Below are 24,462 nucleotides of genomic sequence, written 5' to 3'. Positions count from 1 at the left end.
TCTCGTTCTCTCTCGCTCTTCCCCCCTTTCTCTTTCTCCCCCTTTCCTTTCTGTCTGTTTTTCTCACCTTTCCCTTTTCTCTTTCTTTCCCATATCCCCCCTCTCTCTTATCTCTCTCTGTCTCTCTCTCTTATCTCTCTCTCTCTCTCTCTCTCTCTCTCTTTCTTTCGACTAAACCATGATGATCATGAGGGGGAGCCTGTAGTATTTTTTTGCACAAAGCTTGATGTTGGTCACAGTTTTGCATTCAAATAACCAAAATGGTGAGTTAAGCCTCTTTTTCAGACCCCACTGACCTTCACTGCGGTCAGCAAAATGCCGGCAATCTCCTCCAGTTGTAAATTTGCATCCCTGTCCACTCCCCCTGGGTTGTGGTGAACCTGCCTGGATTGGAGCTTGAACAAAGCAGCGAGCGAGAGAGCGTGATAGAGAAGCAGAGAGAGCAGGCGAGAGAGAGAGAGAGGGGGGGGAGAGAGACAGAGCGACAGAAACCGCTCTTTCTCGCTGAAGAGAAGCTGTCGCCTGGACAACCGAACACAGCGCAGGAGGGGAAAGTGAGGGAGAAACAAAAGAGAGAAACTGCAGGGGGAGAAAAGAGGAGAAGAAGGAGAGACTGAGAGTGAGGGGGTCTGCAGATTGAGAGCTGCGCGAGCTGTGACGGTTTAAAAGTGTCAGGTACTTTGCACTGTTTCCGCAGGAGAAGCTGAGGTCAGCAAAAGAAAGACAAAAGAAAGAAAAATAAAACAGATTTTTCCCAGCTGCTCTGCTTGGAAAGGTTTTGCGAGACGTTTTCTTCAGAGTGGAGGAACTCGTCCAGCTCAGGTAAGAGGAGCTCCATTCATCCCACTCTGTCCATTCTTGTCTTCCTCTGAAACTTCAGCAGCTCCAGCGCTTCCCCTGAGTGAGTGCTGCAGTTTAAAACCAGTGGAAAAGATAAAGAGGGGGGCGTGCGTGTGTGTTGGGGGATATGAAGTGTGTGTGTGTATGCGCGTGTGTGTGTGTGCGCGTGTGTGTGTGTGTGTGTGTGTGATAGAGAGAGAGAGAGAGAGAGAGAGAGAGAGAGGGAGAGAGAGAGGGAGAGAGAGAGAGAGAGAGATGAAAGGAAAAGCACCCAGCTCCCACCTGGATTACCAAGGTGATTTCAGATCCACCTCAGCGTCTCTCTCTCTCTCTCTCACACACACACACACACACACACACACACACACACACACACACACACATCATCCATAGATATCCATTTAGCCATTCTCAGTTCTTCACAGCCTTATCTTTGAGTTAAGCATTTCTCTGTAATATACCAGGTGTTTTAAGCTTTTATGTCTATGATGTGTCCACTTAATTAGGTCCACTTATGCAATTCTGTGTACCCTGTTATTTATGTCATGTCCAGTTAAAACCATTACAGCCAAGTACATGTTCCATTTTCAGGTGATATTTCTGAGGATGTAATAAAATAATCCACAAGCAAGAAAGTTAGTGGCAGCTGTCAAGTCTTACAGTGGCAGCAGCCAGTCAGCCAGGGACAGCTTAAAGTGGCAGCTGCCACTGGCTGGCTAGCTGCTGAGCAGTTAGTGACAGCTGTAAGTATTCCAGTGGCAGCTTCCATTATTCCAGAGGCAGTGGCAAAATTCTACTGATTTTACCACAGACATCGTCACTAAGCAGCTTTACAGAACAATCAGACAAAATGCATGTTTACCACTGTTACACTGTCCTTCCTTTGAATTACACTTCTTAATTGTTTGGGAACTGAGGATGATTGTTTGCCAGTGGAAGTTTTGCCCATTCTTGCTTGATAAACACTTCAGCTGCTCCACAGTCTGTGGTTATCTTTGTCTGATTCTTCTCTTCATGGTGTGTCATTTTCAATAGCAGGCAAATCTTGACTGCAAAAACACTGTCAAACACACACTCTGTACCTATAAAGCCATGCTTTTGTTGCACGTGCAGAATGAGATCTGGCATTGTTTTGCTAAAATAACTATGGACTTTCTGGGAAAAGACATTGTCTCAATGGCAGCATATAATATCCTAATGTGTGCCTCTCCATCAACAGTACTGTCACAGATATGCAGATATGATGCACCCCCTTACCATGACAGATGTTGGCTTTTGCAGCTTTCACTGAAAAACGTCTGGTTGATCCCTTTTGTCTTTGGTATGGAGAATCTCAGACTATCTGAGATGAGCTTGGCCCAAGAGAACTTGTCTGCGTTTCTTCAGAGAACTGACTTTCTTGAATAATAGTTTCAAGTTGCATTTCTTGATGCAGCAGTGGACGGTGTCAAGTGACAACGGTTTACAGAAGTATCCCTGAGCCCATGTGGCTGTACTTTTTTAATGCAGTACTGTCTGAGGGCTCAAAGGTCACACACATTCAACAGTGGTTTCAGGCCTTGACCTACATAGACTGAGGTCTCTACTCATTCAACCCATATTTGCTTCCAAAGACTGTGACTGGATGCTCCTTTTACACCCAATGATACCCTCACCTGTTACCAGTTCACCTGCTTGTTGTGGAATGTTTTAAAATGGTGTAATTGAATATTCTATAAAAAATATTTCACCCTTATTTTGCCCATCAAGTTTTTTCTGTTTTTTTTTTTTGTTACAAAATACAACCATGTTGTTGACCATTAAAAGTCTTTTTTTTACGGCATTTTACAAAATGTCCCAAATTTTTGGAGATGGTATATATATATATATATATATATAGTGTCACTGTTGTCAGAACAAAACCTTATATCTACAAAATGGTAACTTTACAGGAGAAGGAAAACACGTATTTTACTTCTAATGTTAGTCAATGTAACCAGATTTTTTCCCAAGTAATTTTAAGCCATTTCTTTTGGTCCATTCATTCTGAAATTTACATACAATGTAAATTTCATTGTACAATGTAAAGCAATAGGTGCTTTTAAATTAGGTCAAACCTGAAAAATTAGAAAAATGGAGATACAAGGTTTTGTTCCAACATATATTTATATGGTCTCTGGGTCTTTTGCTACATGAACAATGTCAGTGTCACTGCAGTGCTAAATAATACATGTTCAGTGGTGGTCCTGTGGGGGGCCTGACCGCTGATGAATGAACTACAAATGATGCACAGAATTTAAAAGATTACCATGTGTAACTGTAGAACTACAAAGTGCACCTACATGGTAAGTAGACCTGATAAAATAGACAATTTATGCTCATACAGTGTAGGTATGCACATGAGTGTAGAAGCGCATGCAGATCTTATGCAGATCTACATAAACATACACGTTTAGAGGCACATTTAGAGGCCTGCATGTGGACACATGTAAAATGTGCTTTCAAATGCTACACAACCAGATTCTTTAACAAACACACATATATGCACTACAGACACCACATGCACTGAACTTACAAATCCATTCTTCTCACTTGAGGGTTATGTTGCTGCGAGCTTTAATACCCCCTGCCCCCCTATGGTGGACAGAATCCATAAGCAAAGCTAAGGCACGGTGCTCTGCTGCTTTCTACATCGATTTCCTCCCCCTCTCCCCCCAGCCTGCACCTGCATTTCACAGCAGCCACAGTGGCACTGTGGGGAGCCCATCTCCAGCACTAAGCCTGCATCACTTAGCCAAAACCCTAAAGCAGCAGTTCAGAATAAAGTCAAATCTACACATTTTCCCCACTTACCTCAGATGTATTCAATCAGCCAAGACCAAATTAGCTTTTTTAGCTTTGACTGAGCTAAGAGAGAAATGTAGTAAACAAGTAATGGAAGGCTATGTTAACAGTTCACAGGCCTAAATCATCACACAACTGCCTCAAACTCTGTCAGTTTGGTAAAGGAATAGTTTGGTGTAAAATCACACTTGTTTTTCCACTTAGAATACAGTATGACTTGCTAAGAACTGTGAAAACAAATTGAACCTTCCTGTGTTCTCAAAAGAACAGGCACCCGTGTAGGATAACCAGAAGCTTCTTTGCTGAGCACAATTGGTACACAGGACACACAGGACAACCAAAGACGGTGAATTGGCTGGAATTCACAACACAGACTCGGTGTAGGTCGAGGGTCAGCATCCCAAATATTAAGAGCCATTTTATCAAACCACCTTGGGAGCCACAACATTTTATGTCTATTTTACCATCATGGCTGTAAATATGTTTCAGTTCTTGCTAATGTACCGTGCTTTTCTCACATCTGTGGCCAGAACATTTTCTCATAAAATGTCTCTCAATGTTTGATTTTTTACAAGGTCGCTTCTCAGTCTCCAGCCTCTTGCTCGAATTTTCCTGTTCCCATTTTTCCGTTAAACGAGAAACTGGCAAACTGACTTCAAAGCTGACTTCAACTTTGTGACTTTTTAGTGTTTGTCAGTTTCTTGTTGCATATTAAATGTATCAGGAAACCATCTGGAGTGATTATAAATGCAAATAAGTCCAATCGTCTAAAATCTTTCTCTTTGCGTTTTCGTTAGCTACTACCTAGGCGAGACTGTTATCTGCATTGCTATGGCGACCTGCAGTCTGCGCGCTGCCAAATGCAACCTACAGTTTGCAACTATTTGCATCAGGAAATTGGTAGCAACTGACCAACTACCTGTAGATTTCTTTGTTCTGTTTTTGCGGAACGGAGTGCAAAGTTAAGGAGTTAAATAGTGCTAATGCTACATACTTGATGCATGGTGACATTTCACAGCACATCCCTATGCTACACGCTCCCAGAGCTCTTCAGGTGGGATAGTACTGGAAAACGTAGCATTATATGGATAGTGTAGTTTTCAGGTGGTCTGTGCATGAGTACTCATGAGTTTATACAGCTTATCAGTGTAATTGAAACAAATATATGAAGATTTTTGAATGTACTTGTGGAAGTGGTTTTCTGTGACTATATGACAAACAGTTGACAAAAGGTATAAAATGGGTAGAATTAAGGCTGGCTTTACATGCTAAAAGTTTCAGGCAACTACCCAGATTGTAAACATAGCTTGCTGGCTTGATAAGGACAGCATCCCGCTGACTGGATGCCACTGCTGGTTCACCCTCGGACCACCTAGACTATTATCCTACAAGGCCTAACTACACTTTTAATCTCCTCACACAGATTTTAAATGCATGTGGCCTTTAATTTAGGAAAATAAGCAAGTGAGAAAAAAATGAACAACTGCAGGATCTAACATGATATTGTTGAACATGTTGTTGCTAACACTGCAAAAGAAAAATTATCAGCTAATTTACAAAGGGTAACAAAAGAATGAAACAAAGGAAAAATACATCAATTGGACTGCGGTTGGATAATGAGGGATGAAAAGTGGCATTTTCTCTTATTCTGTGCTTAACCACCAATGAATGACCTGGAAAATGCTTAGCAAATAGGCAGTGGGTTGCCAGCTTTGCCAACAGTGGCCTGCTATCTTCTGTATGTAGCTGTATGTCACAGTTACACAAAATAATTCCAAAATAATGAAAGTAACATGCAACGCATTTGACTGTTTCTCAAATTAGCATGAGTAGCTAATATGTTCATATAATGAATCCTTCTAGCTACATAAAACCATTTGTGATGTTATTTAGCCACACTTTATATAATTGTCTATGTGAAGAGTGGTTAAAATAGCTAGCTTAAATAACCTAGCTTCATAGACTGTGAGCAGCTGTGAGGTTAACACTAACTAGCTAGCTAACCACATAAACATCCCAGCCCAGTATCAGACCCAAGAAACAGGAAGCCACTAGTTTAAATTTGCCACCAGTGAAGTTGTGTTATGTGAAAATTGTTGTTGGCAAAAGAAAACTATTTTATTAATTTCAGTGATTTTCTATCCCTATAAAGATATGCATGAGGCTTGCTTTGTGGCTCATTGCGTTGTTGCACAGATCTCATTCAGAATAAAATTTAGAAACTGTGAGGATTTAGCAAGTTCCAGACGAGAGCAGATTAAAGCGAAAATGAGTTTAATTAAGTCGAGGTTGTTGTCAAGGTACATGTGTGGGTCTACACCAAAAGAACATTGATGATCACAAAGGTCCAAGGGTCCTGAAATTACAGATTTGAGATACATGAAACAAACGAGAAACCTGGAAACATGGAGGCAAGTCTTATTCTTTTGACAACCTGGAATGGCCCCATTTATTTGGGCTTTAATTTATGGCTACTCCCCTCAATGAATGCGTGGGTTCAGGAAATTCAGGAGGTGACGGTGTAGCTTTGACGTACTTGTCTTCTGGTAGGAGTGGGATTCTTGGTCCTATGACGATGACTGGTGAGGTGGTCAATCTTAACTGGCAATGATATAAGCTGGTCTAGAGATAAATCATCGTTTCTACTGGCTAATTCAGATAGTATCTCTTCCTTGCCTGAATGTAACCAAAAGGGCAGCCTCATTCTGTCCGCTATTGGCAGCTAGCAACGGAACTCCTCCACTACAGATCAATTACCTTGACGTAAGTTCGACAGAATTTCCCCACTGATCTTTCCTTCGTAAGAATGATCAAATACCATCTTAAATTCTTTTATGAACTGACCATATGAGAGACAGTTGATCTTTTCCCAACTATCCATCCATCCATCCATCCATCCATCCATTATCTTCCGCTTCTCCGGGGTTCGGGTCGCGGGGGCAGCATCCTAAGCAATGAAGCCCAGACCTCCCTTTCCCCAGCCACTTCCACCAGCTCTCCAAGGGGGATTCCGAGGCGCTCCCAGGCCAGCTGGGCGATATAGTTGCGCCAGCATGTCCTGGGTCTTCCCCGGGGTCTCCTCCCAGGTGGACTCACCTGTGACACCTCCCGAGGGAGGCGTCCAGGAGGCATCCTAACCAGATGCCCGAACCACCTCAGCTGGCTCCTCTCGACGTGAAGAAGCAGCGGCTCTACTCTGAGTCCCTCCCGGATGACTGAACTTCTCACCCTATCTCTAAGGGAGAGTCCAGACACCCTGCGGAGGAAACTCATTTCGGCCGCTTGTATTCGCGATCTTATTCTTTCGGTCATTACCCAAAGCTCATGACCATAGGTGAGGGTGGGAACGTAGATCGACCGGTAAATCGAGAGCCTTGCCTTATGGCTCAGCTCTTTCTTTACCACAACAGACCGGTAAAGAGCCCGCATCACTGCTGACCCAGCACCAATCCGCCTGTCAATCTCCCGCTCCCTTGTACCATCACTCATGAACAAGACCCCGAGATACTTGAACTCCTCCACTTGAGGCAAGAGCCTATCCCCGACCCAGAGAGGGCTCTCCACCCTTTTCCGCCTGAGAACCATGGTCTCGGATTTAGAGGTACTGATTCTCATCCCAGCCGCTTCACACTCGGCTGCAAACCGATCCAGCGAAAGCTGAACTTCGCGGCCTGATGTCCCCAATAGGACCACATCATCTGCAAACAGCAGCGATGTGACCCTGAGGTCACCAAACCGGACACCCTCCATCCCTTGACTGCGCCTAGAAATTCTATCCATAAAAATTATGAATAGAATCGGTGACAAAGGGCAGCCCTGATGGAGTCCAACTCTCACTGGGAACGAGTCTGACTTACTGCTGGCTATGTGAACCAAACTCCAGCTTTGTTTGTACAGGGCCTGAATGGCTCGTAGCAAATAGCCATGTACCCCGTACTCCCGAAGCACCTCCCACAGAATACCCCGGGGAACACAGTCGAATGCCTTCTCCAGATCCACAAAGCACATGTGGACTGGTTGGGCAAACTCCCATGAACCCTCCAGAATCCTGGAGAGGGTGAAGAGTTGGTCCAGTGTTCCACGACCAGGGCAGAACCTGCACTGTTCCTCCTGGATCCGAGGTTCGACTATAAGCCGGACTCTCTTCTCCAGTACCCCTGCATAGACCTTGCCAGGGAGGCTGAGGAGTGTGATTCCCCTGTAGTTGGAACACACCCTCTGGTCCCCTTTTTTAAAAAGAGGCACCACCACCCCAGTCTGCCAATCCAGTGGCACCGCCCCCGATGTCCATGCAATGTTGAAAAGGCGTGTCAGCCAAGACAGCCCCACAACATCCAGAGCCTTGAGGAACTCAGGGCGGATCTCATCCACCCCTGGAGCTTTGCCACCAAGGAGCTTCTTAACTACCTTAGCGACTTCGGCCTCAGTAATGGACAAGCCTATTCCCATGTCCCCAGACTCAGCCTCCTCACTGGAGAACATGTCGGTGGGATTGAGAAGGTCCTCAAAGTATTCCTTCCACCGCCCAATGCCGTCTTCAGTCGAAGTCAGCAGCACACCATCTCCACTATATACAGTGCTAGTGGCACACTGCTTTCACCTTCTGAGTCGCCTGACGGTTTGCCAGAATCTTTTCGGAGCCGACTTAAAGTCACTTTCCAAGGCCTCACCAAACTCCTCCCATACACAGGTTTTTGCCTTGGCGACAACTGAAGCCGCAGATCGCTTGGCCTGTCGATACCTGCCAGCTGCCTCTGGTGTCCCACAGGCCAACCATGCCCGGTAGGACTCCTTCTTCAGCTTGACGGCATCTCTCACCTGGGGTGTCCACCACCGGGTTCGAAGATTACCACCCCGACAGGCACCAACTACCTTACGGCCACAGCTACAGTCAGCCGCTTCAGCAATGGAGGAACGGAACATGGCCCATTCTGAGTCAATGTCCCCCACCTCCCCCGATATCTGGTCAAAGTTCTGACGGAGGTGTGAGTTGAAGATCAATCTGACAGGTTCTTCTGCTAGATGTTCCCAGCAAACCCTCACTATACGTTTGGGCTTGCCTGGTCTGACCGGCATCTTCCCCCACCACCTGATCCAACTCACCACCAGGTGGTGATCAGTTGACAGCTCAGCTCCTCTCTTTACCCGAGTGTCCAAAACACATGGCCGCAAGTCCGATGACACGACTACAAAGTCAATCATTGAACTGCGGCCTAGGGTGTCCTGGTGCCATGTGCACTTATGGACATCCTTTGTTCAAACATGGTGTTCGTGATGGACAAACTGTGGTTTGCGCAGAAGTCCAAAAACTGAACACCACTCGGGTTCAGATCAGAGAGGCCATTCCTCCCAATCACACCCCTCCAGGTCTCACTGTCATTTTCCCATTTTCCTCACTTTTCCCAACTAGCAGTAGCCAATTCCAAGGCTCGATTGGCTAGTCTAGGCACAATAAGTGAAATCTTAGCGGGATCAGAACTGGCAGGTGAGCTGTCGTAGTATACTGAGCATTGCAGCAGAAACCCTCTACATTTATCACGATCCCCAGAGAACTTATCAGGTTTACTAACCAGATATACCATGGAAGCCTGATTTGGCTCCTGAAGTGGTTGGATGTTCTGTGAGGTTCATAACTTGAAGTTGCCCAGTCAGTCCCCTCACACTAGCCACGAGTTGGGCTAACTGTGCTTGTTGGTACGCTTGTTGTTGGGTGAGGGAGTCCAATGACTGTGTAACTCTGGTTAGTACCTGCCAGTGCCGACCTAAGAGCTGCCCTTGCTCAGAAAAGGCCTTCTGGAAGACTTCAGAATCCGCCACCTGCATGCTTGGTGAAGTATTATGTGAGGATTCAGCAAGTTCCAGACAAGAGTGGATTAAAGTGAAAATGGGTTTAATTACCTTAGTTGAGGTTGTTGTCAAAGTAAATGCATGTGTCAAAACCGAAAGAATGTTGATGATCACAAAGGTGATCATCTCACAAGGCAAACAGAACTCAAAGGGCAATCCAAAACTCACAGTAGTTGAAACAAGCAAAAGAGGTCAAAACATGAGTCCAAAACCCAGCAAACAAAACCAAAAGGGGCAAGGCAAAAATCAGAGTTGAGAGAAACTAGCACAAGTCAAAAATAGATTCAGGTAACAAAGGAGAACGCTCAGTAAGTTTACAGGGAAACAATACTTCGCAACTTGACCTATCTAAAGCCAACTTGACCTATACTACACTACGGTGATCATATGACATGTGAACACAGGTGAAAACATTCAGTAATCCAGCAACTGTGAATGCTGATAGCTTCGAGACTGATCGCGTCCGGTCACATGATCCCCTGTTGTCTCCTGGGAGATGGAGTCCAATATGGACTCCGATGTTTCAGGGAAGTCCAAAGTCACATATCCTCCCATATATTATATCGGAAATGGAGTTCGCAACACCGGGGAAGACCGCATGAGCCATGACAGAAAGCTACTTATTGTCGTTTTGTTTAATCACAGTAAGCAATAAAATGTGACTAATAAATGTGTCATATGACTAATTTTCCTATTTTCATGTTCAAAAAAGTAGTTGGTAACAAAAACTGAATAAAAATTTTGAAAGCTTAAGCTTAAATGTTAAATCATGTTCTTCACATAGAAAAATGCAACAACAGCATTCAGAAATGACATTAATATCTAAAGAGTAGACAAAATAACAGAATAGCCATGTTCAGCTTTAAAAGAATAAGATGCATAGTTACCAACAAATAAGCAGCATCATTCTAAGACACGGTGACCTTAGGGTCACATCGCTGCTGTTTGCAGATGATGTGGTTCTATTGGGGACATCAGGCCGCGAACTTCAGCTGTCCCTGGATCGGTTTGCAGCCGAGTGTGAAGCGGCCGGGATGAGAATCAGTACCTCTAAATCCGAGACCATGGTTCTCAGGCGGAAAAGGGTGGAGAGCCCTCTCTGGGTCAGGGATAGGCTCTTGCCTCAAGTGGAGGAGTTCAAGTATCTCGGGGTCTTGTTCACAAGTAATGGTACAAGGGAGTGGGAGATTGACGGGCGGATTGGTGCTGGGTCAGCAGTGATGCGGGCTCTTTACCGGTCTGTTGTGGTAAAGAAAGAGCTGAGCCATAAGGCAAGGCTCTCGATTTACCAGTCGATCTACGTTCCCACCCTCACCTATGGTCATGAGCTTTGGGTAATGACCGAAAAAAATAAGATTGCGAATACAAGCGGCTGAAATGAGTTTCCTCCGCAGGGTGTCTGGACTCTCCCTTAGAGATATGGTGAGAAGTTCGGTCATCCGGGAGGGACTCGGAGTAGAGCCGCTGCTTCTTCACGTCGAGAGGAGCCAGCTGAGGTGGTTCGGGCATCTGGTTAGGATGCCTCCTGGACGCCTCCCCCGGGAGGTGTCACAGGCAAGTCCACCTGAGACCCCAGGGAAGACCCAGGACATGCTGGCGTGATTATATCGCCCAGCTGGCCTGGGAGCACCTCAGAATCCCCCTTGGAGAGCTAGTGGAAGTGGCTGGGGAAAGGGAGGTCTGGGCCTCATTGCTTAGGATGCTGCCCCCGCGACCCGAACCCCAGAGAAGCGGAAGATAATGGATGGATGGATGGATTCTAAGACACTTAAAATTGAAAAAAGTCAATTAAAAATAGTTGATTGAAATAACATCATCTGACATCACATGGTTTGGAAAAGAAATGGGTAAATCATAGGAAAATAAGTAAAAAACAAGAGTTTCCAAAACTGGAGGTCACAGAATCTGTCCTAGACCTGGCAGACCACCAAAACTGTCCGCATCAGATAAACAGTAAACATTCATCTTTGAGTGAAAAGAGAAAATCAAGCTCTACTTTTACTTCAAATCTGAAAAAATCCACAGCCATCCTTCCACTGTGAGGAGTCAACACTATGGGTCTGAGAGGATGAGCTGTTAAGAAGCCCTTACTGAGAAAAGGAGATGGACAAAAAAAGAACAATGTGGTGTTCAATGGACTGACCACCCCGACATCACTGAATGTGTTTGGGATCATATGGATCTGAATAACACTGACCCTCGGAGTTGTGGAAAAAAATCCTATGGGTGGTACAGTGTCTCACAGCAAGAAGGTCCTGGGTTCAGTTCCCCGGCCAGGCGACCAGGGTCCTCTCTGTGTGGAGTTTGCACAATCTCCCCATGTCTGTGTGGGTTTCTTCCCACAGTCCAAAGACATGCAGTCAGGCCAACTGGCAACATTAAACTGCCCCTAGGTGTGAATGTGTGTGTTTGTTTATCTTTACCAGGGTGTTTCCTGCCTTCTGCCCAGTGTGTGCTGGGATAGGTGCCAGTATCCCCTTGTGACCCTGGAAGATAAGTGGCTCAGAAGAGGAATATCTTACAAAGCTGCAACTGTTGTGGCTTAGTGAGAAACAAATTTAAAGTGAATTGCTTTACTCTATGCAACCTCGTTTCACGTTGGTTTCAAGCAACTAAAGTTTCATTAAGGTTTGACCAGGCCTAAGTCTGAATATTGAAAACCAGCAGTAGCCAATTTTTGTCCATGCTAAACTATAATGAATACTTGTGCTTGGCAACATGACAATATGTATCATTATCATGATAAATTATGTCACAACACAATATGCTTTTCTGAACATGTCATGTATATCATCAGTGCTTGTAGAACCCTGACCAACTGTCTGTTCTGTTTCATTATAAAGAGAGCAGAATTACTCCCGTTTAACTGGATTTAGTGCAACATAATATGCCAGATATTAAATAAATAATCATTGTATTCACAGGTTTTGGTAGTATTTTGTAAAGGTAGCACCAATAGTTCTTTTTTCTCAGCTCCAACCGATCAGATATCTGAAAAAATACATATCATGACAAATCTTATGTCTTGAAAATATCTTGAAGTATTGCAGTATTGTATGTTTCCCATATCACCCACCTCTACAGTACGTCATGTAGTATCAGAAATCACATAAGCAAGTTTGCTCTTTGAGATTACTTAACAACTTGCCACAGATTGTTTAGATGCACAGTTTTCACAATGATAATTAGTACTAGAGATACAGTGATAACACTTTTTCCCTTCTGATACTGATACCCGATCCTTTAGTATCAGCTGATACTGCGTACCGATACGGATACTAACTCTATCTAACCTAACTCACTTAGTCCTGATATTTTTATGATTACAATATCTTTTATGTTCTGCATCACAAATAAATCACACTTAGCATCTATGAGCATCAGTTCAGTAAATTTCCAGCATTTGGCTGACGCTCTTATCCAGAGCGACTTACAACTTGATCATTTTACACAGGGAGACCAAGGTGGTGTTAGGAATCTTGCCCAAGGACCCTTACTGGTTTAGTGTAGGGTGGTTACCTGGGTGGGGGATTGAACCCCAGGCTACAGCGTAGAAGGCAACCATCATTCATGCTGTCAGTATCAGTGGTATTCAGTGTTTTTTTTTTCTGGTTTGGTTGAAGAGACCCCGCTGCTGAGTGATACAGCTGACTGATGGAGGTGCACTGCAGGCAGGGCTGCTGGATGCATAGGTTCAGCTAGCAGGCAAAAGGCTAAATTGAGGCTAAAGGCATTCTGCCATGAGCATTTTTACTGCTGCTTGTCATCCCTCACCCCTGACATGTTGTTAAGTCCTGTTTCCTGTCGCACATGCATGCGTCAGAAATCGCTTATCACCAATACTGATACTGTGTTTAAGTGCAAGTATCAACCGATTCGATACAGTAGTGTTGGTGCAACACTAACCGGTACCGTATAAGCTCTATTACTTGTTACACTGTAGTTCCAGTGCTAAACTAAAGAATTATGTGTCACACACTAAACATGTCTTGGGATTTGGGGGAAATTTTTAGAAAAAAATTTTTTTTTTGCTAAGCTATTCCATTAAAGTCGCAGTCTCTTAATTGTCTCACTTAATGGCTATAACATAAATGCCTTGCTCCTCTGTACCGTATTTGGACTAATAGAGGCCCATGCATCTCCCATTCCCGTTTGAGAAAATTAGAGTGCCACAGTTAGACTGAAGCAGGATGGGTTGCTGTTGTGCATCATACTGCCAGCAGCACTTCTTCACAGGTCCCCATTGAGACGGATGCGCCTTTAAACGGCGGCGTCGCACGCTCTGTGAATTTATGCCAGATTGAATGTGTGGAGAGGGGCGAGGAAGGAGGGGAGGCGTGATCCATATTAGCTGTGGTGGAGAGGGTGTTGGGAGCAAGGGAAAAATAGGAAAGAGAGATAGAGAGAGGGAAGAAGAAGAAGGCGAGGAGGGGGGCTTGGTCTATTTTTAGCAGCCATCTGATGGGAAGGTTATGTATCCTGCTACACTGACATGTGATACAGTATACACAGTTTCACACTTAAACAAACGTGCTAACATCACCCGCTGCAACACCCAGACACTTGAGAAATTACTGCGATGTGTTAGAGAATATCAGAAGTTGCAGCAGTCAGTACGGTTCAGTGAGGGCTACAGATAAAAACGATTGAACTTGAACTTCAGCCACTTATTTTTCCAATTTGTAGCAGCAGAAAATGTATCATTGTTTGAATTAGCTGTGAGTCATTCTTGACTTCAGTCAACACCAACTACCTCACAGGCTGCTGGATTCTGTACAGTTTCAGATCCAGAATGATGAACAGAACAAAATTAGAGCTACAACCAACTTTTAAAGGTGCAGTGTACGATCCAGGTGAATGTTGATATTTGAACATGACAGCAAAATAAATGGGTCATCCTACAGAAACATCCATATTTGTGTCCTTAGCATTTACAGATATATTACACTCACAAAACATTTTAGGATAACAGACAATTACAATTACACTTTCTTGAGTCCTCAATTTAGCAATATTGGTTTTTGAATCAATTATCTCGAATTCCGAGCACCACAGAAATGCTAGTCATGTGTAAAGGCTGAGGCCATATTTTGAAGGAAAAACACGTTTTTCTGCGATTTTAACTACAATAATCTATACATGACTATGGAATATATACATTTAACGACATAAAGAAAACAAATATCAAATAAATATTATAAATATATAATTAAAGCTGTCATCCCCAGGAGTCATGTCACTGGTGTTACCGCATGACAAAAAAATCTTTTATTTTGAAATAAGAATCACACTGATGACATCACTTGTTTCCTTTTACCTATTAACTGAGGTAAGTCCACTGAAAAAGCACATGGTACGTCCACTGTATCTATTCAGTTTTCAGAAATATTCTCAGTAAGCTCATGATTTCATATGAAGCTTTTAATTGAAGTCACTGGTTTCACCCACTTAGTCTTAGGCAATTGTGAAAAAATAGAACACAAATGGATTACATTATGTATTTTAGTGGATATTCCATGATTGACAACATGTGGTTTGATGCTCTGCAGCAGCCAATTTGTAAAATGTCTTGTTCATTAAAAATGTCACTGGTGTTACATTTCTTGTGTGTAACACCAATGAGGACTGGTAAAACCAGAGACACCTATGGATAGATAGAAAGGGGGACGTTTCTGTAGAATGACTCATTTACCCCTTCTTTCAGTGCTCCGTCCAAAGCTCCACCTCCAAATCGGCTGTGCAGTGCTAAGTCAACACTTGGCTGGAAAAACTCTTCACAAACATTGTACAGACAAATGCCGTAATGTAATGTTACAGCAAACAATGACCCTGCAAGTAATGTTACTAATGTTAGTTAGGTAGTGGGTTAGCAAACTGTTGCTACAATTGCTGCTGAGAAGCTAATTGCTACCACAAATATTAGCAAATGGAACAAAACAAAACAAAACTCACCTCTTGGTTCAGCAAAAATAAGTTTATGTAACCCACCTGTGAAGTGGAAACAGAGCGACCTCCTCATCCCTTTTCATGCCTTTCAACTCTTGAAGTCAGCTTTTTTTTCAGCAGCTTCTTATTCAAATTTTCCCGTTCCACCTTAAATTGTGTGGCAGTTACATTCAGGCTCTAAGGTGGCACACGAAAATGAGAATAGGAGGCCAACTTCAGCCTCTAAATCCACTAAATGGTGTTGATTTTTTTATTACATTAAATCTATGAGTACATGAATGAAAGGTGAGCTTGAGTGAGTTTGATATTTACCAGCACTTTCACGTTAGCAGGGGTGAAAAATGGTCAGGTTTTAATGAGGGAACCACTGGTTCTTTTTCTTGTGTCCTTAAATGGCTGTTTCGGGTGCATTTTCACACTCAAATACTTTAAACGTGGCCTTTCCATTCTTGGATTTCCATAATCAACCAACAATTGCTTCAGCAGTTTGTTTTCCTGCTTTAAAACTGAAGATTTAAATTTTTCACTGTTCTTTCTTAACTTACATTAGCTGTACCTCACATCAGGGGTCTCCCACCTTAACAGAAGGACCAAAAACACTAAAATTCTGCATGTTGCTAATAACACTTTTGATTGATTGTTGTAAACAGATCTATGTCTCTACCCAGCCTGTGCTGTGCCACAATAGACCTTATCTTCACAGTTTTGATTAAACACCAGGGATACCCCCTCATGAAAACAGCTTATCTGCAGCTTAAACCTCCTTAAACCTATTTAACATTATTTCTCTGAAATACTTAAATAAAAAAAACTTTTATTAAGTCTTGAAAATGGAATGAAGACTTTGAATATTTAGAAGCATCACTGGATTTGATGGAAGCAAACACTTAACCTAAGAACACCACATGAACATCTCCTAAACTACTACTTAACTAGCAGCAAAAGGCAGGAACTCAGACAAGCTGACAACAAGGCAGAGACACTAGCATCTCAAACGTCAGCAAATGAAGCACAACATGTAATCACCCACTCTAAAGACGGCCTCAATTAACAGCTTCTTTACACTGGAGTTCATGCTAAAGCCTCATGCTAAAGCCTGAGTACACTGATAAACCACTGTGATGATCAGTTATTAATCTCAGTGTTTCTTGAGATTAATAAGACACTTCCAGTTTCTCCACTCATTACCTGTGCAATCAGCACATTTCACACAATCATTACTCAAATGCATAATTGAATGCAAAAGTTTGGGCACCCCTGGTCGAATGACATATTTTGTTGATTTTCTAAGACTCATTTTAATGCAAAATTGATATTATTTTGTTGAATTAAAAACAAAACATACAATGTGGGCTGTGCAAAAATGATGGTGCATTATATATTTTATGTTTTATCTTTTTAAAGTCAAAACTCAACAAATAACTCTACAAATAAAGAGAAATTGACATAGGAAATAATATATTTAACTGTGTGCTCTGTAGATGATGTGTTCACTTATTCTCACATAGACAGCCAACAACACCTCATTTGACTGGGGTTGTTCAAACCTTTGCACACTTCTGTATGTATGAGGGAGAGAAGCGCATTTTGTGTGTTTAGGCTTGTGTGCCCGTTCAGTACGTCATGGGGTTAGACTGCATCCGATTTGGGCCTGAAACTGACACACAAAAGCTTAGTACGCCAGACCTTTATAGTGACTTGCTGTGAAGCCAAAAAGATGCAAGGACTTTAAATAAGATGAAAAGTAGTATTCAGGCTAAAATTATACAAATTATTTCAAGATGCAGTGAAACTAGCTGTCATGCCAGCAGTGCTTCCTTCTCCTTAGAAGCAAGCTTTGAGCAGAGGAACAGAAGCTTTTTATTCCCAACTTATTCCCAATTTGTCAGTTCCTCAAGCCTTGAAAGGAGCTCACTGCTGTGAAATTTCCATTAATGCATCTGGATATGAATCACTCCTGTTCCTTTTGCGTGAACATCTGCAGGAACTTCAGGCATGTTGGACATTGACAAATATGAGCTTAGCGTTTCACAGAAAAAACCAAATGGGTTTGTTCTTATCTTCATGCGTCAAATTTCCACACCCACATTTCATTTATAAAAACATTAGAGCTTTTAACGCAATGCTGATTGTTCTCTTCACCCTTATCTATCCTTCAGCTGCTTTTTTGTTGTAAATTCTCTGCAGACTCAGCTAATCACAGTTGGTTCTCCTTTTCAGAAGGACCATGCATTGTGAGTAGATTTCCTAGTCTAAATGAATCCAAAATTAGCAGCATGCCAAAATAAAACTTCTGACGATTTAAAATAATGTTCATCAGGCTGTTACAAGTGCTAACGAAAACACAGTGGCAGCAAATCATATCTGCACTAAAGGCATCAAAGGCTCTGATTAGTTTGTGATTGTACATACAACATACAGTAATTAAAATGGGTCTAATGCGTGCGTTTGTTCATTACTGCATTCTACTGTATTCTAATTCAAACTCAAGCTGGAAATAAGAAGTTTTAGCCTTGGCCCACTCTACAGTGTTGGGTAAAAAATTTTTACTGAATACTGTCCTAAATGTCTTATGGGCCATTACAAAATATTGCCCAGAGGAGTTCTACACACATAAAAAGGCTGGTTCTTCAACCATTCCTTAGTAAAGAAAGTTGTATATAGAGCTATGAACACTCAAAGAACCCACTGCATTTTTAAAGGGTTCCTTTAATTGTGAAATGTTCTTCAGGTTGATGGTAAAATGTGTTGTAGATGAAATGTTTTGAAAGGTGTCCTCTATAGCATCAAAAGGAGTTCTTCTAAATTAACAGTGTGTAGTGAGTAACTGGCTCATCAAATTGATTTATCAATCTACTCAGGCTTTAGCAGAGCTCAGTAACACTGAGATTAATAACTGATCATCACATTGATTTATCAGTCTACTCAGGCTTTAGCAGAGCTCAGTAACACTGAGATTAATAACTGATCATCTCATTGATTTATCAGTTTACTCAGGCTTTAGCAGAGCTCAGTAACACTGAGATTAATAACTGATCATCTCATTGATTTATCAGTCTACTCAGGCTTTAGCAGAGCTCAGTAACACTGAGATTAATAACTGATCATCTCATTGATTTATCAGTCTACTCAGGCTTTAGCAGAGCTCAGTAACACTGAGTAGCACTAAATACAGACACTTAATTTCTGTAATCACAATTCTTATATTCTGTTACATCCAAACCCTGGAGATACATAAAAAAAGCAAGACCAGCAGAATGGCTTTTTCTGGATCTAAAGGTTTTATTTAATGTAGCCTATGACTTTAAGTTAATTTGAATCGAATGCTGACATTTGGCCCCCCAAGTACGGAGGCAACGGTTTTCTTCATAATTGCAGTGGTGTCGTGGCTGATGATGAGCATTGTGGGTGATGGCAAGCCCGCGCAAACAAACAACAAGCCCAACAAGGTCATTATGATGAAGATCACTGGTTTTATTACAGCTATAAAAATGAAAAATCATCTGCTCTGCTTTACAGTGAAAGTTTAGTAAATGATGCTGTGGGGCCGTTGTTAAAGCCTATTGCTTCACAGAGGAGCCATGAAAAGGCAGAAGAAAAGAGAATATATTAAAACTGATGTTGATGAGGAAAAAGGAAAGACTGACAAACAGTGAGCAGGCATGTTTTTGTGTGGCTGATTTTGAAAGATGCAGAACGCATCAGGCATTGTAATTTAGTGCGGAGTAGGGTAGTGGGCATTTTTACAGGCTGCAATTTTGTATCCCATAAAATTCAGACAAGCTGCATCGTGATTCATTGATCTGAAGGTGGCAATTCAACTGCATTGATTGTGGAGTGTTAGAACCAATTATAGTCAAATATAATCTCTATTTTCAAACATACAACTCCCCAAAAAACTTAGAGTACTGTTGCAAGGTCTTCTGGGGTCCAAGCACAAATCATAATGAGGCCTTATTGGCCAGCACAAAACCTTACCTAGAGGAGTTCTACACACTTGAAATGATGGCTCTTCAAGAGTTCTTTAGTTAAGCAAATGGTAGAACCATGAACAAAGAATCCTTTGCATGATCAAAGGGTTCTTTGCATCATGAAACCTTCTTCAGATTGATGGAGAATGTGCTATAGATGGCTTTATATAGAACCTTTTTGAAAATGGTTGTATTGTAACAAACCTTGACATCCTAGCAATAGCAGAACCTTTTTTGGTGCCCTTGGATGATCACGTGACTATGTCTCCTCAACACACAACCTGTTCGAGACCAGCCTAGCCTAAATACTGATCATTTTCACCTTTTCTGTCTGTCTGTTAATAGAGCTATTGTGAATTATGCTTTGTTTTTCTTGTTTATTGACTTTTTTGTCTATTGGTTCCAACTCTGCGTTTCTGCCTCATCCCTTTGACTTATGACTGCGTTTTCCTGGTTTTGGATTATTTTGGAACCAATCTTGGCCTGTTTTTTTTTTTCTGACGACTTTTCGGAACTCCCACAAACTAGTAAAGCATCTTCAATTTTTACAGTCTGCATGCATGTATATTTTGCGTAACATGGACATTCAATTCAATTCAATTCAACTTTATTGTCATTATACAATACAGGGTAGTACAGTATGACGAAACACTATCGGGCTACTTTTCCAGTGCAGTAATAAAAGATGCATAGTAAACAGTGCAAAGACAAAAGACAGCAAAAGACAAGACAAAATGTGCATTCCCACACCACAACTACTCTTGCAGCAGATTCGAACAAGTTTAAGGGGCAAGTTTTGTCCCTAAATGAATTGTGTTCCATTCCACGCACTAGCTAGCTCTCCCCTATTAGTCAATGTGACCAGAGCTGGGAGGATGAAGGCTTGGATGTGCTATCTTTAAGAATTGTGGAGCATCATGACTTCTTACTGCAAAGTCATGGACAGCTCAGCATGCTTGGAGGAGAACACTAATTGCAAATTCTTGCTGAGTGATGGGGGAGGGAGAGAGGTCATCCTACCCAGCAAGAGAGATTATAGACAGTTATGTTCTCTTGGACTCCCAGCCATAGACGCTCAAGAGTAAGTGTAAGCAAGGTGCGAAATGTCTAAATAACCTCTTGTAACCCCTGAATGTCTCAAAATCAGTTCTGGGGGGGTGGTGTTCCTGAAAACTATACTCTCAGATGTGGAAAAAAATTTAAATTCAGGGAAAGGTTATTGCTTCTTCACTCAGGAAATGGTCAGCTTCTGTCTTTGGTGTTCTTAAGGCTGGTCTGCCTTAGGGTGGCGCTTTTGCAAGTTGGTTCAACCAGTTGGTCCTTACACAACTCTACAACTTTAATTATACCCATGGTACCTAGCATATTTGCTAATTGCCCATGAAACTAGTGGAAAGGGTGAATTGTTACTCATTTTTCATGTATAAAATCAATTAAAGTGTGGAAGAGTGCATCACCAAACTAGAAAAGGGTGATTCCAGAAGAAGAGCTTTTGAACTAAACAATTTGTTCCAGCTAAAGCTAGCATCACTGCTGCTATGGCAAGTGAGTTAGCAGCTAGACAATGACAGAGTAGCCAGCCAACATGAGCCTGCCAAATACCAGGGGTTATTTCACACAATGGGTATAAGTGAGCCTCTGCTTGACTTAAATGTAAACCTTACCGACCTTAATGGACATGATTAGTGATTGTAGATGCTTCTTCCTCAATATCTGTTGTGCACTATATCAGATGTTTCACCCTCCAAAAGCCTTGGACCTTTCAAACCCTCTTCACATGAGTTTCTGAAAAAGTAGAAAAAAGGACAAGAAAAATCTGTGGCAATGCAAGCATGAAGAGTATGAGCAGATTCATTGAGTTGAAGGCAGTGGCCATGAAGGACATGGTCATTTTTCTGGATTAAACCTATCTGTCTACTACGGCCAGTCAAACTTCAAACTGCAACCTTGTGCCAAATTGGTATGAAATGACAGATCCCACTGGGGCCTGTACATATTACAGATCTGGATGAAAACAGGTCCTACTGGCTGCGTGAAATGAGATGCTAAAAGGATACTAAAGCAGCACATGCAGGAATTTTATATTCCGTATTAAAATGCACAGTGAAATCACGGAATATGAATTCAGGCACATTGCAAAAGTTCCATCCACAACTGGCGGTGCTTATTATTAATCTTCCATTTTCTCTCTTTATCAATACAGTTTGTGCTTGACAGTCGTTTTTTAGCATCACAGTGTATTGAATGACCGGCCTGGGTGCTATATATACTGCGCTGTGGATCCATACCAGCAGCAGGGCCGGTTCCCTTTGGTGTTCAGCACCATAAAAAAGATTGTAAAGAGTTTTGGAGGACAGCCACAAGCAGTAAACTCTTTTCTCTGGTCATAGAGTTTTGTGCAACTGATACCAATGAACATACAAAGATATATGGGAGTACAACAGGGTGAAGATGGGTTCCTGGTGCCCCATCTGAAGTCTCTATGCTTTATGTATGAATATATACATTCTAGAAAGTGGCCATAGAAGAGCTACTGAAGAACCTGAGGAATCATAAAAATGAGGAGTCATTTTTGTAGGTGAGAGTCAAGTCAAGTCAAGAGTCAAGAGGTTTTTATTGTCATTCCATCTATGTACACAGTGGAGTGAAATTACGTTCCTCCAGGAACATCATGGTGCAATAAGGAACAATAAGTACAAAGTGTGAATGCGCAGACATCGTGTGCAAACAAATAATTAAGGTAGAAACAATAAATACAATAAATTAAACAGACATTAGACACAGTAAGCAGACAGGACAGTGCAGCACCGACACAGCACTCATTCTGGACATGAGGTCGTGGGATAAGGTGCAGAGATATTAACATGCTGTGATCTGTGAGTCACACAGTCAGATGACAGACATAAACAGCAGTTACTGAGGTAGAAAAACCTGAGTAAAACAGTGAAAACACAGTGTAACAGCAATGTTCCAGATAGTGCAAGTAGAGCATCAAAAGAGTTGTGTGTGGAGTGTGTGTGTGAGAGGGGGGGTGGGGGGTTAGCTCAGTCCTTGTGAGTTTAAGAACCTGATTGCTTGAGGAATAAAGCTGTTGCAGAGTCTGGCAGTGGTGGCACAGATGCTCCAGTACCTTCTGCCAGATGGCAGCAGTGAAAAAAATCCACGTGAGGGATGGATGGGGTCGTCCACAATGCTAGTGGCCTTCCGGATACAACGTGTGGTGTAGATGTCCATGATGGAGGGGAGAGAGACCCCGATGATCTTCTCAGCTGTCCTCACTATACACTGTAGGGTCTTGCGGTCTGAGGCAGCGCATTTAAACCAGGCGAATATGCAGCTGCTCAGGATGCTCTCCACAGTCCCCCTGTAGAAAATGGTGAGGATGGGAGGGAGGAGATGAGCCTTCTTCAGTCTCCGCAGAAAGTAGAGGCACTGCTGGGCTCTCTTGGCTATGGAGTTGGTGTTGAGGGTCCAGGTGATGTGGACACTGAGGAACTTGGTGCTCCTGACAATTTCCACAGCAGAGCCAGTGATGTTCAGTGGGGGGTGGTCACCTTGCACTCTTCGGAAGAGTCAACAACCATCTCCTTAGTTTTATCTGCATTTAGAGACAGGTTGTTGGTTCCACACCAGTCCATTAGCTGCTGCACCTCCTCTCTGCACGCTGACTCATTGTTCTTGCTGGTCAGACCTACCACAGTTGTGTCATCAGCGAACCTGATGATATGATTTGAGCTGTACTTTGCAGTACAGTCGTGAGTCAGTAGAGTGAACAGCAGTGGACTGAGCACATAGCCCTGAGGGGCACCGGTGCTCAGTGTGGTGGTGATGGAGATGTTATTTACTATCCTGACTAACTGAGGTCTCTCAGACATGCAAACATGAAAAACGTTAAAAGAATCTTCACCAAATGTAAAGGTTCTACAGCAATTGCAGGTTTTTCCTCCAAGAACCATTCAGGAACTTTCACTTTTAAGAGCTTAGATGTGTCGAATGTGTATCAACGCTTAATATTGCTGCGGTAGTAAACAAATGAAATTAGCCCTGTTGAATGATTGCTTGAGTGAGATCAGTGTGATTGAAGGAGACAAGTGGGTAGCTCTCAGCGAGTTCAGTCCAGACAGGGGAATTGGTTGCCTCCCATCTTTCTTCTCTTTTCTCTCTCGCTCTCATCTTTTTTTCCTGTTTGGAGAGAAAACAGGTAGCAGCGAGCTGAGCTGGCTCCTTGGTGTCTCAAGTCCTAAATGCAATTTGCCATCTGGAGTCTGCTTCGTTCACGCACTGGGACCAGCCACGACAGCAGCGGAGCAGACCAATCTCAACCATTATCAGCCATCATTAATATGCTGATGATGTTGTTTATCTGGCCAAGCATTACTGCGCTTACATTCATTCATCATATTAATTCCTCAGCCTACGGTAAATGGATGCAGCCTTGGGGCTCTTTTGGTTGGAGATTACTGTGAAATGCAGGGGTCTGTTCTGCCTGGCTTTATGAGTGCAGTCTAATTTCACCACGCGTCATGAGCAGCTGTAACCTATTGAAAGGCTTCGATGAGACTGCCCGCTTGTAGATGGAAAAAAGAGGATTGGTTGCAAGGCTGAGCGGACCGACAGTGAAGTGTCAATACTATTGAATTTCATGTTTCCATTTGAGAAATGATCCTTGCTTAGAAAATGGATATCGTGCTTTCTTAATTGGTCCAGTGAAATTTGATGTATATTTGGTGCCCAAAAAAGGGATTGTGTCAAATGAATAGGTATGATGATAACATACATTTAGAAGTATTATCCAGGAATATAGCGATAGACCTGATATTTGAATATTTTAATCATTCATGTTATTTCTTGAGGAACAAGATTTTACAATAATAGATCAATGGATTGGCTCCTGGACAGTTTAGCTAAGACTAAGTCAAGAAATTGCCTTTTTTTATGTGCACCAGATGACTATTAAAAGTATCGGTAATGGTATCGGGATGCTAGACTTCGTAATTTTTGGCACTGGATCAATATATATATCTCCCAACCCCAA

The 24,462-nt window shown here is 42.5% G+C and overlaps 1 protein-coding gene across 1 annotated transcript in view; it reads left to right on the top strand.

Annotated features, from left to right (window-relative positions):
• Positions 1–339: 339 nt before the first annotated feature.
• Positions 340–24,462, top strand: part of disp3 (dispatched RND transporter family member 3) — a 100,046-nt gene continuing 75,923 nt past the window's right edge. The window contains exon 1 of the mRNA XM_017696339.2: positions 340–822. The gene's annotated coding sequence lies outside the window, so the exon portion shown is untranslated. The remainder of the gene's footprint in view (positions 823–24,462) is intronic.

This window comes from Pygocentrus nattereri, chromosome 29 (genome assembly GCF_015220715.1).
Source record: "Pygocentrus nattereri isolate fPygNat1 chromosome 29, fPygNat1.pri, whole genome shotgun sequence".
NCBI lineage: Eukaryota > Metazoa > Chordata > Actinopteri > Characiformes > Serrasalmidae > Pygocentrus > Pygocentrus nattereri.
The sequence above is the reverse complement of the archived record's forward strand: the minus strand, read 5'-3'. Positions and strand labels throughout refer to the sequence as shown.